Source organism: Lepisosteus platostomus, chromosome 17, assembly GCF_059453375.1.
Source record: "Lepisosteus platostomus isolate fLepPlt1 chromosome 17, fLepPlt1.hap1, whole genome shotgun sequence".
NCBI classification, from domain to species: Eukaryota; Metazoa; Chordata; class Actinopteri; order Semionotiformes; family Lepisosteidae; genus Lepisosteus; species Lepisosteus platostomus.
The window spans coordinates 14,569,001-14,575,000 of NC_142627.1; the positions used below are offsets into that span (position 1 = coordinate 14,569,001).

Genomic DNA, 6,000 nt, shown 5'->3' on the forward strand with positions numbered 1-6,000 from the left:
TTGAGATTTCAGACTCAAGACTTCAAAGTTCTTACTGTACTGTAGGTCCTGGTTTTAAGTCTGGACTGTGGCACCTTCTGTGTTATATCTGTATGTTCTCCCTGTTTTCTTGTGGGTTTTCACCAGGGGATTTATATTCCTTTCACCTCCCAAAGACATGCTGACTAGATTGTTGTTTTTCTCTAAATTGCTTTTGCCCTCCAATGGCTTCTCATCCAGGGTTTAGTCTTGCCCTCTGCTTCCGGGATGGGACAAAGCCCGCATTAGCAACAGGTTGCTTTCCAATAATAGATTGATGGAGCAGTAGAAAGGATAAGTTGTTCAGGTGGGTAGTGGTGTCAGCGTGCGTAGGCTGCAAAGGAACAAGTAATAGGTTTATTCCATGATGAAAAGAGAAGAAAGAAAACACAACGTTTCGTCTGTGGAGCCTTCTTGAGGTGTAAGAAAGATTGGGCAGTCAGCACAGATAATATAGCATGGGAAAACAAAGGCCAGGAGAGAGGAGGAGGCAGGAGCAGGGGAGAGGCAGAGTGGCCAATCAAGGGGTGCGAGGTCGAGAGAGGTGAGGAGAGGTGTGAAATGAAACCTACAAATGAATAGAGAATTAGAAGAGAACAAGTCTGTCATTGAGAGAAGGGGGAAGGTGTAAACCAAGTTTCAGGATAATTTTAGTTTTTGATGTCTTTCTGCTATAGGAGTTAAGAAACCCTACTTTGAGAATCCAGACGGAGAGATCGGTGTGATCATGGCCGTCAGAGGTAAAATGAGAAACTATGGGCTTGAAGAAATCTTTAATCTTCACAGCCATAACGTGTTCTCTGAAGCGGTCTCCGAGTCTCCTTTCTGTTTCCCAATGTAGGCTGGGCATTTACTGCAAGAGATACAGTAAGTAAGGTTGCTGGAGGTACAAGATGTCATCTGAGTGATTTGGAATTGTCCTGAGGGGCCTTGAATGAGTGTGGTATTAGATATGTATTTGCAGGTGATACAGCGAGCTCTGTTGCAGGGGAAAGTGCCTGGTGTGGATGATTGCTGAGGGCGGTCGAGGGAACTGTGAACAAGAAGATTAGGTGGTGGGCAATATGAGATGATAGGGCAGTCAGGAAAGAGGGCCCCAATGGAGGGATTATCCTGTAGGATAGGAAAGTTTTCGTTAATAGTCCTGGGGATAGAGAGTGTGTTAGGGTGGCAGAGAAGCATCAAACGAATGCAGTTGTTAGACCAAGAGTTCCTGATCAAGTTAATGGTTTGAGTGCTGTTTTTGGCTCAGGTGAGGGCCCTGTCAATAACACGGGTGGGGTATCCTCTGTTGATGAAAAAAGAGAGCATTTTGGGTGCTTAGTTCTTGAAATCAATCTCATCACTGCAGAGTCACCGTAGCCGAAGGGACTGTGAAAAAAGGAGAGAGTTTTTAGTGTGTTTGGGGTGAAATGAGCTGTACAGAAGTTAGCTGTGTGAATCTGTGGGTTTGTCATAGACCGAAGTAGAGAGTGGGTGATGGTTAATGGATAGCTTTATGTCTAGAAACGGAAGAGTAGCGTAGGATATGTTAACTGTATTTGAGGGACGGGTGGAAGTTGCTGAAGTGATGCAAGAAGTGCTCTAACTGGTCGTAAGAGCATGTGGCGGCACCGATGCAGTCATCAATGTATCACTTGTAGAGGTCCAGGACAAAGTCAGTGTAGGAAGCAAAGAAGCATTCTTCTACCCAGCCAACAAAAATATTGGCATAACTGGGTCCCATTCTGGTGCCCATGGCGACTCCACTAACCTGTTAGTAAAAAAGGTTATTGAAAGAGAATGCATTAAGTGTGATTATCAATTCTGCAAGGCGTACAAGGGTGTGGGTGGGTGGATCAAGCACTATGCGTTTGTCCAGCGTGTGCTTGAGGGCTAAAGACCGTCAGTGTGGGGAATGATGGTGTAGAGAGATGTGATGTCCATGGTAAAAATGTAGCACTCTGGGCCCTGAAACTCAAAATCATTAAAAAGTTGGAGGGCATGGTTGGTGTCCTTGATAACTGAAGGAAGACCTTCAATCAGCAGTCTCATAAGGCTGTCGAGAAAGGCCGAGATGTGAGTAGTTGGACAGTTGCATGCTGAGACAATGGGGTGTCCAGGGATTTTGGGGAGGAGGTAAAATTGGGATACCTTGGGATGTTCAACGATGATCCGGTTCTCTTCCTGGGTGAGCTCCTTGCTGCTGAGAAGAAGGGAGATGGTGCATACCACTTCCTTTTGGTAGTCAGTGGTAGGATCCTGTTGGAGAGGAAGGTAGGCGGAAGTGTTGGTTAGTTGTCTAGAGGCTTCATTAATATATAGGTCATTTCTCCCCACCACAACAGCGCCTCCTTTGTCAACTGGTTTAATGACAAAATCATCTCTATTGCATAGAGATTGGAGCGCCTGTATGTCTCCTTGGGTGAGGTTAGACCAATGTTTATTGGGTATAGAAATGGTCTTGGGAGCTTGATTTATGCATTGATTAATGAAGTAATCAACTGGTGGAAAACGGCTGGAGGGGAGAATACAGCAGCTCTGTTTAGTATTAATATTGTTAATGGCATCAATAACTGGGTTGTTGTCAGCTGCCTGTGAGGAGGAGTCATCAGCAAAATGTGCTCTGAGATTAATCCTGCAGTAAAAGCGGTTGAGGTTGACTTGGGTTTGGGGGATGTCCAGCTTCTTGGGGACTGGTACAAAACTGAGGCCTTTGCCGATGTATATTCTAACCATTGACAGTGAATGGGACAGATGAGATTTTTTTCTGAAATAAACATGTTAAAAATGGTCTTCCAAAAGTAAGCTTCTGACTTAGCAGTGTGAAAAATGTATGAAAATGTCAAATTTATGCCTTAAATATATTGTATTAATTTATTATGTTGAGTCAATCAATTAAAGTGTCAAGAGGTTTTTCTAATTTTTAAATTTGTGCCATGAGTTTAGAGCAACAGAAAGTTCACTGCCTCATCTTGAGGTACTGTATACGGAGATCTCCAAAAGACACATTCACAGTACACATGACTTAATGCTGATATTAGGTAGATTTATAATGGAAAACAACAATACCAGTTATTGTATACTAGTAATAAAGCATTAATAGGTCATGAAGTGACTGCACGTTATGAATTTGGTGGGAGTACGTTCAAGAAATTGCCTGGTCAGGTTTACTGCATTAGCTTCAAACTTTTCAACACAAAACAGATGAAACTCTGAGTTCATCTTTTCAGTTTTGAAGCAATGTGAAAGTTAAGGCTTCTGGTAATGACTTCTTAGAACAAAAGGAATTATTAATAGAGGGATCACATATTGGAATGCAGATTGAAATAGCTCGAAGATAAAGGGATTTTTTTATGAAAAGTGGGACAAGAATAAAAACATCTCTATCTAAGCCCTATACATGGCTCTCCATATGATATTACAGTACATTGCTGTATTTTTCACGTGATGTTAGTCTATTGAAAACTTATTGAAATATACTGAATCTTACATTTCTGTGCAACACATTTCACTGAGCAAACAGGCCTGTTACATCAAAGTTTTCATAGTAAATTGAAACTATTTGAAGCAGGAGGTAATTAGGAAGCAGACACCGCTTCAACCATATTGTGTGGGCATTTTAAAAAATCTGTCACAGTGAAGTATTCAGCCTGATGTCACACTATGGCAACATCAGCACATTTTTAATCAACAATTCATGTAACAGGAAAATAATAACTGATACAACTGACTTTTGTTTAAATTTAACATCGAGCCTTAGGGAAATTGCATAATATATCATAATAATATGTATCTTAAATTAGTGGGAGGTAAGAGATTGAGTACAATTATTTGTTAAAACCCCATTAAATCCTAATAATTCAATAATTTAGGCATGTTTAATGCCAGGATAATAGACTTTGGGATGCTTGTTTTGAGTCCTTTGTGAAAGAAATGGCATGCACAAACACATAATTAAGGCATACCTGAAAATTATTGCCTTGTACAAAAACTGCTGTGAGACTAAGGCATGGCCGATAAGTACTGGCACCATTTTAAGTCCCTGCAATTGTGGTACAATATGTCTGGAACTATTTAACACTACTTTCATGTACTGCTATACTGCTAAAAGGAACTTCATTTACAAATTATCTGTAATGATGTCATTTTAAAATGCAAATATTATATTCTCACCTTTTATCTTTTCAAATCATACTTCCAGGACTCTAATGTACACATTTTAAAGACTAAACTCAGTGCCCTGTAGCAGATTTCTATATTATTCAAGTTGCAGCATGCAGACAGCAGAAAAGTATGTGGTTTACATCTTTAAAATACATTCTTATCCATATTTGCCAAGGAGTCTTTTGCTTTTCATGCCAGTTTTGAAGGTTAAAGATTCAACACATAAGAACAAATGAAAAATTACAATCTAGTGGAGACTATTCAGCCTACCTAGACAGTTACAGTAGTAGCTAACTGCTAGCTGCTCATTCTTTTAAAGAAGCCATAACCCAAAAGCATCAGCTACATCCTTACTACAGAATATTTTAATTGCTGTAAATTATGTGTTAACATACTGCATATATATATATTCCTTATGTCTTTTTTATAAATATTTATTTTGAATCGGTAATTAACATTGATTTATTTCATTCATGAACAGTTTGGTAACATTGCAATCAGATCTTACATTAGGAAAGGTAAGAGAAGGCACCATTGATTAATACACGCACAACATACATCTATTGTATTATTGTGAATACAAAAGACCACCTTTGTCTAAATTAACACATTTCGGGTAGGCTGTATTGATATTCATTTACATATGATGGTTTGAAAATATAGTGTTCTCATGCTGTCTTTTTTAGAATTTTTAATATAGCATCAAGGGCTTGTTGTGTAAGCATGGTAGACAATTACATGTTAACTAATTGCTAAAACAGAGTTGCTAAGGATTAGCTTACCTAAAGCAAATACAAACCCATGAGCCTTTTCAGGTTGAGGGCTTGCCCATTGAAGCTCTTGGGGCTTTTTTGTTTTTTAGATTGTGAGGGTCCTCTTGCAGCTTTTTTGCCTTCCCACCATATTCCTTTTTTTACTTTACAGATCCCTCTCTCACCAAATGCAATGTCTGGGAAGAGAATGCTGGTAGGTGTACAATTCCTGACATTGAAGGAGTAAAGTGTGTGAGCATCATGACATCCAACATGCTGCATTTAGTTAGAAAAGGGATTTTTAGCTTCCCGTGATCTAACTCTTCTGCTACAACAGAATGTTAGTTAATACATTTTCTGTCTCCTTTAGTCTTGTCCACAGGTTCATATTTGCTAGTCTTGCAAGGTACAATTCATAACCCCCCTATGAATATAAATCATTAAAAAATTGTCATCATTGAGTAGGAATAAGCCTTTTGGAAGGTATAATTCATCTGTATGGTTTGTTTCAACAAACGAAAAGCACTGAATACAGTATGTTGTCAGTTCAGCTTTTGATAGTTTCAAATGCTTGCTCTGCCAGTAACTGAAAAGGAAGCAGTGCCCTGATAGTTTATAGAAGCAACTTACAGTAAATGTGGAGGAAATCTGCTAAACAAACATACCACTCAACACATTCTGCTAAACAAAACAGCTGCATCTGTCACAAACTGAGCATCCATCCATCGAGCATTTGTCTGTAATTATATAACCGGTTTCAGAAAACACAAAATAAGACACCTAATTAAGAACAGAACTATTACAATGGATGTTGTTTTAAACGATAGTTTCTTGAATATACTGTAACTCATAAAAAGGCAGAAGTAAATAGTCTAGTTTACTAGAAATGATAGAAGTAATAGAAGATTTAAAATTCAAAAATTTTCAAACAAAGTGATATACAGTAAATGGCAAATAATGGCAAAATATATTGAAATTTTAATGTTCTCTTTCAAATCTGTCCAAAAATGTGTCTTCACAAGCATGCCCTATGTGCACTTTAGTCAGGACTCCCATAATATGGAGGAAGAAGACCTCTGCTCTG

General features: G+C 38.9%; 1 long non-coding RNA gene across 8 annotated transcripts in view; it reads right to left on the reverse strand.

Moving 5' to 3' along the window:
- LOC148646213 (uncharacterized) overlaps positions 1 to 6,000 on the reverse strand; it is a 460,577-nt gene that overhangs the window by 281,031 nt on the left and 173,546 nt on the right. For 7 of the 8 annotated variants that reach the window (XR_015927991.1, XR_015927990.1, XR_015927984.1 and 4 more), the window contains exon 5: positions 2,152 to 2,259. The exons of the other annotated variant lie outside the window; for it this stretch is intronic. This is a non-coding gene — a long non-coding RNA (uncharacterized LOC148646213). The remainder of the gene's footprint in view (positions 1 to 2,151; positions 2,260 to 6,000) is intronic. 8 annotated transcript variants of the gene reach the window in all.